Raw genomic sequence first — 9,351 nt, forward strand, 5'->3', positions numbered from 1 at the left:
CAACAATGTATGAGAGTAATGGTTGCCTCACATCCTTGTCAACAGTTAGTATTGTCAGTCTTTTTAATTTTAGTCATTCTGGTGGGTGTGTATTTCATTGTAGTTTTAATTTGAAATTTTCTAATGACTATTGTTTCTTTTTGTTTATTGGCCATTTAGTTTTTTCTTTGTGAAGTGCCTGTTGAAATCTCTGGTCTTTTTTCTATCCAGTGAGTTAATTATATGTATGCAAATATATTTTCCCACCTTGTTTGTTCCCTTTTCACTATCTAAATAGTATCTTTGGATGAGCAGAAGTGTTTTTTTTATTTTAATATGGTAAATTAATCAAAAAAATTTTTATGGTTAATGCTTTTTGTGACTGTTTAAGTAATCTTTGCCCACTCCAAGGCCATGAAAATAGTCTATGTTTTCCTCCAAAGTTTTATTGTTTTCTCTTTCATATTTAGATCTGTAATCCATTTGGAATTGATTTTTTAAAATACGTTTTTATTTATTTCAGAGAGGAAGGGAGAGAGTCATTGATAAGCTGCCTTCTGCACGCCCCACACTGTGTATCCGGGTATGTACCCTGACCGGGAATCGAACTGTGACCTCCTGGTTCATAGGTCAACACTCAACCACTAAGCCACGTCACTGGGCTGGAATTGAGTTTTGTGCATGGTATGAAGTGGAGATCCAGACACATTTTATTCCATGCAGATAGTCAATTCACCTAACACCATTTAATAGAAAAACCATCTTTTGCCCTTTGCTTTACAATATGTATTGTCACTGTCATTAATCAGGTGACTATATGTGGTTCCCTTTCTCCATTCTGTTCCATTGGTTGGTTGGTTGGTTTGTGTGTCATCCTTGTACAGAGGCCATGCTAATCTTCTTCGTATCATTTCAATTTTAGTACATGTGCTGCGGACGTGAGCACTGTTTGTGTATTCTTGCACCAATATCACAATGTCTTAGTTACTATAGCTTGTTCCTCAAGATTATTTTATTTGACCATTTTTATAATAGGATATTTGGATTTTTTTTCTTATGGCTATGTAAGAATTCCTTATTAGTAAAGCATTTAATCCTTAAAACTTACGTTTTAAATATCTTTCCTTTTGTCCTTTGACTTTTGATAGTATTTGTAGTTTCTCTTGCTGTAGAGGAGTATTACATTCTTAAAAAGTACAGTTTAGGTTTGGCCATCAGAAGGAATTGGCCTGATGTTCCTGGCTTTGATGGTGCAGGAAGGAGCCAACGATGCAGGCAGCCACTAGAAACTAGAATAGGCAAGGACACTGATTCTCCCCGAGGGCCTCCAGAGAGGAATGCTGCCCCCCAACACCTGAATTTAGCTCAGTGGGATCTTTTGAACTGTGGAACTGTAAGATAAAATATTTGTGATATTTCAAGACTCAAGATTTTGGTAATTTGTAACAGCACCATAAAAACTAATACAGGCAGGTTTTTTTCTTTCTTTTTAACCCTTTTACCTTTCTAATTGCATTGGCTAAGACTTTTAATACAATACAGGGTGGGGCAAGGTGGGGCAAAAATAGGTTAACAGTTGCTTGTGTGGAAAATAATACAGTAATTAATAAATAATAATATAAGAATAAACTCTGTTTTGTGTACTGACAATTGTAAACCTTCTTTTGTCCAACCCTGTATTTAATAGGAGCAGTGATATTGAATATTCTTTTCTTATTCTTTTTAATTTCAAGCAGATTAGGACATTTTACTTCTAAGTTTAAACTATATAGCTATGTGAGTATTTATAGATTTTGGCAACAGAAACCACATAGCACTAAAAACATTTCCAAATATCCATTTTTAAAATGTTTACTTCAAAAGGCTTACTCATGGATTATTTATTTATTTTAAATTTATCTTTATTGTTGAAACTATTACAGATGTCCCTCTTTTTTCCCATTTCTTTTCTTGTTCTTGACTTTAAAGAGACCATGTCTAACATTTTGTTGCTAAAAAGAGATGTTTGTAGACTGTGGTGATGGTTTCACGGGCGTATACTTCTCTCCAAATTCAAGTTGCATACATTAAATACATACAGCTTTTTGTAAGTCAATCATATCCAAATAAGTGGGTTAAAAAAAAAGTGAAGTCTATTGATATTTTGTGATCCCCCTCACTATTTTTAATCTTACAAAGTTTTGCCCAATCTCCATTAAGTTTAAATGTAGTGTTTATATTCACCATTTGGAGGCTGTGTAACTACATTCAAATAAATATCTTTTTCTATGAAATAATAACCCTCCTCACTTGCTATAATAGTAAGTTGAAGTTTGGGGAGGACAAGGGGAAATCAGTCTTGCTTAAAATTAGGAAAATGAAAATTCTGAGAAGGTATTTGTTGATGTCCCTGAATCCCATCTTCATGGGTCAGTTACCCTTGGTAGAAAAGTGGGGGGGGGGGGGAAGTTCCCCTTGTTTCATCTGATTTCTCTGAGCAGGTGATTGCCCAATTAGCAGAGTGAATTGTAGAAGGATTTAGTGAGCCCGGGTTTCAAGGAACGGAACTGAGGCTGACAGCCATGCAGGATCCCACAAGTGGCCAGCACTCAGGTAATCAAGAGTTGCTGGGACAAGGCAATATCCTGGTCTTCAGAAGAACTGTCTCTGCCCTGTGGTTCACAGGAGGTTGCCTAGGAGCTATGGACCAAATCAGTGAGGTTTATAAATATGCCTGACCAACATAGCAGTGACGTTTCAACTCCCACACTTCCCTGTGTTTAATGTCTCTTCTGGAAGTACAGAGAGAAAGAAGGTAGATTATTATTTGATTTCTTTTTGACAAAACCAAACCCTTGTAGTGATAATTTAGTCAAAGGAGAAGCCCAACCGAGGCAGAAATGTGGTTTTCATTCTAGCTTTATTTTGATCCTGTGCTCCTTTTTTTTCTTTGCAGGGGAAACAAGGGGAAGCCATAAAACCCCTCTTGGCACTGTGTGTGTTGTACTTAGTCCATGGCCAAAGAGAGTTTTATGGGAAAGTTTGCTCTGTGCCAGTGAAGCATTTTCTTTTTCATCGTTTTAAAAACAAAAACAAAAACATTAACTAAAACAAAATTTCTCATCTCCTCCCACAAAAAAAAAAAAAAAAAATAGGAGGAGAAGGAGAAAAGAAAAACACACAGAGCCACAATGCTGCTTGCCTTAATGTGAAAGTTTTTATCATTTAGTCCTTCCCCAAAATTAATGCATAGGACTGATTGCAGTTATGAAACATTGAAAATTTTGGCTTTTCAGCCACTTGATGTCCTGTTCAGATATCCTTGGAGGAAAGCCAAAAGGGATTGAAATCTTCTTCTGAAAAAAATAAAAGATGATTATCTTCTTTGGCTCTACTGTTTTACTCCAAATTTCTAGCTTTTGAAAAATCCAGTTTAGATGGCAACAGCTTTTTTCCTTCTTAAAATTATGTTCATATATTCACATGCAATCTCATATTTGAGAGCAACTACAATAAACTGCAGCCTTTCTAGGCTTATTTTAATGGGGCAGAGGAATAAGTTCCCCATCTACCACCAAAAAACTGGAGTTTCACCTTTTCATGAGGTTTTCCTGAGATAAAATGCAAATTCTCTTAAAGGTTCATACTAATCATTGTTACCTTAGTATGAATGCCAGGCCTCCTCTCCAGGGCTTCTTTAAACAGGAAGAAGTTATATGCTCTGCTGGGATCCAGTCTCAACTGAGGGGGCTCAGAAGGAAGATGGAAGGAGTAGGGAGAAGGGACAGAACCTGTGACACAACTAGAAAATAGGCATAATACTGTCTAGTATACACCCTTCAAAAATATACATTTGCTTGATGCCTTCTTCCTTCTTCCAACAAGATAAGTGAATTTTTACACAGTAGGATAAAGTTGGGGTAAGGATTAAAAACTATATTTTGGAAAGGGAAATACTAGGGAAAAAACAGTTGACAAGGAGGTATAGCCTGGCAGGAACACACACTCAGGGTTCTTCAAGACTGAGAAGTCATCTTGTACTGCCTCTGCAGAGAGAGCCAAAGGCTTCCAAAGACGGTGTTAAGACCTCATCCTGGCCCAGCTGCTCAGCTGCTCAGCTGCTCAGCTTTTCCTGGGCCCTGTCAACTCTTTGTCTAGGCAAAGGCACACCCATATCACTGCTACCACTGTGAGATGAGTTTTCATGCACCTCTGACTGTCTCTCAATTTCTATGAAACAACTGATCTGCTTTCCTAGGAAAATAATATTACAAGTTTATAAACAAGGATAAAGGTGTTTAGTTAATCATATCCTAAATAAGAGGAAAATACATTTGGTTTTCTCCTGAGATCAAATAAATATTAACTAAGAAACATTTCAAGATTCTCTTTTCGAAAGACTGAAGTCATAATTTTTTAAAGCTGAATTATGGACACAGAGTCAGTACAGCTTTGCATATAGGTTTAAAAACTCTTTGAGCCCATATAAAATACCTAGACGAACACAATGTTTTGTGCATAGTAGGTATGTAGTCAGCATTGATCAATTAATCACATTTATTGACTCCATTCCCTCTTACTCTGCTGCATGTTTCTGAAGAAAAATGAGGCTATTACCAAGAGCTCCGATACCCTCTCAGCTTTCTCAGAGACACAAATTCCAACAAGAGACAAATCAAAATAAAGAAGAATAAAAAGGAGTACATGAACTTCTTGTGTTTTGGTTTTTGACTTCTATTATTTTGTGACCATTACCTGATTTCCTCTGGGCTCCGCCAGATTTATTTGAGGGCTTGGAATTATGTCCACTCTTTAAAGAAACAGAAATGAAATTAATTAACTCTTTTTTAAAATACTAAAATGCTTAAAGCACTTATTAGCTCTAAAGAAGCAAAATCAAAACCAAGGCCCAAATCATTGTTTGAAAGACCCAAATGTTGTGAAGAGTAAATCTGACCCAGATCCCCACTCAAGTTGGCAAAGAAAACATCTTCTCCCTGTACTTTCCCTGGAAACACTTCTCTGTCCCCTGCCTTGATCCAGCATTGCAAAGTAAGGGCCGACACCAGGATAGGATACTAGAGAGCAGGGGGAAAACAGAAAGTGGGCACACTTTGTGCAATGCATCTACAATGCATGTCATTGTATTCCTGAATGTCACGGGACCACATGTGGCTTTTTATTTCTGAAAATTTGATTTCAGAATTCACTGGGGACCCTTTTCCTCAACAGCCTAATCTTGAAATTGGGAGGGAGTTCCTTCACTTCCAAGGGGATTCCTAGCAACTTGTCCTGAGCACAACTCCTTTCTTGACTATAAGGAACTACTTGAAAATGTGAATATCTTGGTACAAATCAGAGCTGTTTAGACCATGTTTCAATGAAGCAGAAGTAGGATTCTATCTCCATTTAGGCCAGGAGTTCTTCAAGAAAGGTCCAGTCCATCTCCATGAGTGAACTCTGCCTTTGTAATGTAGAAACAGCCATAGGAGACAATATATAAATGAGTGGGCCTGGCTGTGTTCTAAGTAAAAATTTATTTACAAAAATTATGAAGATGGTGGGGCCTAAGGTTGGTCTGCAGGCCATAGTTAGCTGACCCTTAGTTTAGACAAAAATAATATTTATAAATATACTAACAATATAATAATTAACAACTGATATGGCCAACCAATTAGAACAGACAAAGCATACCGTAGATGTATACTGGTTAAAAACTAGTGATTATCCCTACATTACAGATTTTGGAACTGCATCTTACAATAGGGTAGTAAATTGTTCTAGATCATATCAACAGTCCACATAGTAGGGCTGGGGTTTTCATACATGTGATCTAACTACAGAGTCCACTGCTTCTATAGGCCAGAAGGACTTTGTTTCCACTGTAAGACTGAACTCCTATCAGTTGCTTAGTCACAAGCATGTCTGGGCAAGAGTAAGCCATCCATACCACTTTCAAAAATATTCAAAACACAGATGAGCCATAGTTACTTAGTTAGATGGAAAATAAATTTTAAAATGTGAATTCCTTTGGCTTCCCTCTATCACTTGAATTCTTTCCCCTTTTCTATCTCTATGGCTTATTCCCACACTTCCTTCTCTGCTCAGGTCTGTGTTCAAATGCTGTTTTACTGTGGGGCCTCCTGACCATCAATAGATTAATAAAATAGCAGCTCCTGCCCTGAATTTTATATCTCACTTGCCTTGCTTTATTTTTCTCGATAACACTGAACATCATCTGATATACTGTGTTTTAAATGTATTTAATTTATCTCTCCCAGCTAGAATGTGAGCTCCACTCAATTATGGACTTTTTCTTATTGGCTGTATCCTCAGCACCTAGAACAGCACTTCTTGAATGATTGAATGAATACTGTGTACAGTAGAGAGGCCACATGGTACAATAAGTAAAAGCATTGGATTTAGAACAAGAAGTGGGTTGGAATCCCAGCCTTGCCACTTACTTATTGTGTTACCTTGGACAAACTACCACTCAAAGCCTGGGAGGCTGCGGGAAGAGCAAAAGCCCTGAGATGGGAGCACGCTAGTCAGGGCAGGGTGGCCTGAGTACCTGCAGCACAGATAGCAGGCAGAACATGGTAAGAGATGAGAGAGGTAATGATTGAGGGGCAGAACTTAAGGACTTTGGGTTTGCTCCGAGTGAGAAGAGAAGCCAATTGAAGGATGTGACACAGAGGAATAATGTTATCTGTTTTAAATTTTACGAAGACTAAGGGTGAGAACAGAGGCAGAGAGACCAATTAGGAAGCTACTGCAGTAATCCAGGTGGCAGTTAATGATGACTTGGGCCAGGTGAGTAGTAGTGGAGGTGGTGAAAGATTGTCAGATTCTGGATATATTTTGAAGACATAGCCAACAAGATTTGTTGATGGTTTGGGTGTGGAATGTGAGAAGAGAGGAGTCAATAATGGTTTCAACGATTTGGGGGAGGACTGTGGAAGGAGCAGGTGTGGGATGAGGGAATCAGAAATTTGTTTTATGTCCATCTAAATTTGAGAAACTTGTTAGACATCCAAGTAGAGACATCAAGCTGTCAGTTAGATAGATGATTCTGGCATTCATGGGAGAGGTATAAGGATATAAATTTGAATAATGTTAATAGGTAAATCAGAAGTTTCTATCCTGACTGCTAGTAAGAATCACTTAAGGAACTTTAAAAATTATTTTTAATTGTGGTAAGGTGCACATAACAAATTTTATCATCTTAACCATCTTTTAAAAATATATATCTGAAAAAAATAAAAATAAATATCTGGGCTCCAACCAAATGGAATGAGGATTTCTTGGGGTAGGAACTAGGCACCAGTATTTTTAACAAATATATCAAGTGTCTAGACTTGTGAAGGTAAGGACAAACCATAAAGGAAGTAGAAAAGGAACAGCCTATAGCATAGGAGGAAATCAGGCAAGTGGAATATCCCCAAAGTTGAGTACAAAAAGTACTTCAAGAAGAAAGTACTTTAATAATAAACTGTGTTGGGTCAAGTCAGGTGAGGACTGCAGAAAAATCATCAAACTTAGCAAAATGTAGATCACTATTTTCCTTGACAATTTTTCTTGCAGTGGATTAGAGAGAGATTTTACACCAATAGGCACTATCATATTTATTCATATTATAAAATAATGTCTAGTAGTTTCAACATCAGAGCCCATTCCAAGTTTTCAATCCTGCTGAGTCTTACTCATGCATTACCCATGACTCAGTAGTCAGGACAAGGTCAGTTGGTGATTTGAACCCAGCCTTACTCTCCAGCAGATGATATGCACCTGCATATTCTTTCTGAGCTAAAATGGAAAAGGAATTTTTCAACTGATTACCAAGGAGATGGGATAATAAACACATTAGCCACTCCTAGGAGCCATGCCAAAGTAAGGCAGAAGAGGACTACATATAAATAGGACAAACCAATGCAGTCACTAAGAAAACAGAGCTCTTTCTCTTTTTTTATTGAGAAAATGCCTTCATCTCTTCACTGTAACTACACCAAACAAATGCTTAACTTATGCTTTAAAGGTTTAAAAATTTGAGCTTGGCCAGACCCCAAAACAGAGGGAATTCAAAGACTTGAGCTGTCCATTGAGAAAGATCTGCTGCTCAGGTTCAAGTCCACGCTTTCCAGATGTTTCCTCTTGTCCTCCAGAGTCACTTCCTACTTGCTGACCCTGAATCTGTGCTCAATTTATTCATGAATCTTGTTGGAGGTATCCACTGTTTAGTAAGAGCCTTTCTCCAACCCACACTAAGGAACTAATGCTTTTCCCCATATCACTCCACTCCCAAGGGACAGAAACTATGATGAGGAGCAAGGATGAAATCAAGGATACATGTAGAACATAATGTGTAGAACACAAGGGGGTGATGTCAATATTCTCATCTTTCTTATTCACTCTTCTTTACATCATCTGGGTGGTATATCTCAAACAGGCACCTAGGGGTGCCTCTTACTCCTAGAGCAGGATTCAGAAGACATATGGGCCTTTCTAGAGGGCCAAGAAGTCTTTAAAAGCTATATTGTCCCACCCAGTTCATCAGAATGAGAAACTAGATTGGAACCTGAGGCTGAAACCCTAGTTGGTAAAATAAAGAAGGGAATTTTCTGAGTAGACGCTCAATGTGGGGGCTATCTCTATGGTGTGGACTAAATGCTTGTGTCCCTCCAAAATTCATATGTTGCGGTCTTAATCCTTAGTGTGATGGAATTTGGAGGTGGACCCTTTGGTAGGTAATTAGAATTAGATTAGGTCATGAGAGTGGAGCCTTCAATGGGATTAGTGCCCTTATAAGAAGAAACAGCCCTCACCAGTGTGACTCCATAGTTAGAGCATCGGGCCCTGCACCAAAGGGTCGTGGGTTTGATTCCCAGTCAAAGGCATGTACCTGGGTTGTAGGTTCGATTCCTGGCCCCAGTTGGGGCACATGCAGGATGTCTTTCTCACATCGATGTTTCTCTCTCTCTCTCCCTTTCTCTCCCTCCTTCCACTCTCTCTAAAAATCAATGGAAAAAGTATCCTCATGTAAGGATTAACAAGAAAATAAAAGGAGACACAAGAGAGCTCTCTTTCCCCAATGTAAGGACACAAATATGGCAGCCATCTTTAAAAAAGGAAGAAGGCCCTCACCATGCACCAAATTTGCTGGCTTATTGATCTTGGACTTTCCAGCCTTCATCCAGAACTGTGAAAAATAAATATGTTTGTTGTTTAAGCCACCCAGGATATGGTATTTTGTATAGCAGCACAAGTTGACTAAGACACTGTGGATACCTTGGATTTTTCAAGGGACTTAGGTACTCTTGGAAATTATAACTAACGTTTTTCAGAAAAGGGTCCATAGTTCTCATCAGAGATTCAAAGGACTAAATATGTGACTCC

At 38.2% G+C, this 9,351-nt stretch overlaps 1 non-coding gene across 1 annotated transcript; it reads right to left on the reverse strand.

Moving 5' to 3' along the window:
* Nucleotides 1–818: 818 nt before the first annotated feature.
* Nucleotides 819–925, reverse strand: LOC111824219. Its single transcript, XR_002827290.1, has one exon. It is a non-coding gene; the product is annotated as a U6 spliceosomal RNA (small nuclear RNA).
* Between the last annotated feature and the right edge of the window lie 8,426 nt (nt 926–9,351).

The sequence above is a fragment of the Myotis lucifugus genome, unplaced genomic scaffold (assembly GCF_000147115.1).
Source record: "Myotis lucifugus unplaced genomic scaffold, Myoluc2.0 scaffold_6, whole genome shotgun sequence".
In the NCBI taxonomy this organism is placed as follows: Eukaryota; Metazoa; Chordata; class Mammalia; order Chiroptera; family Vespertilionidae; genus Myotis; species Myotis lucifugus.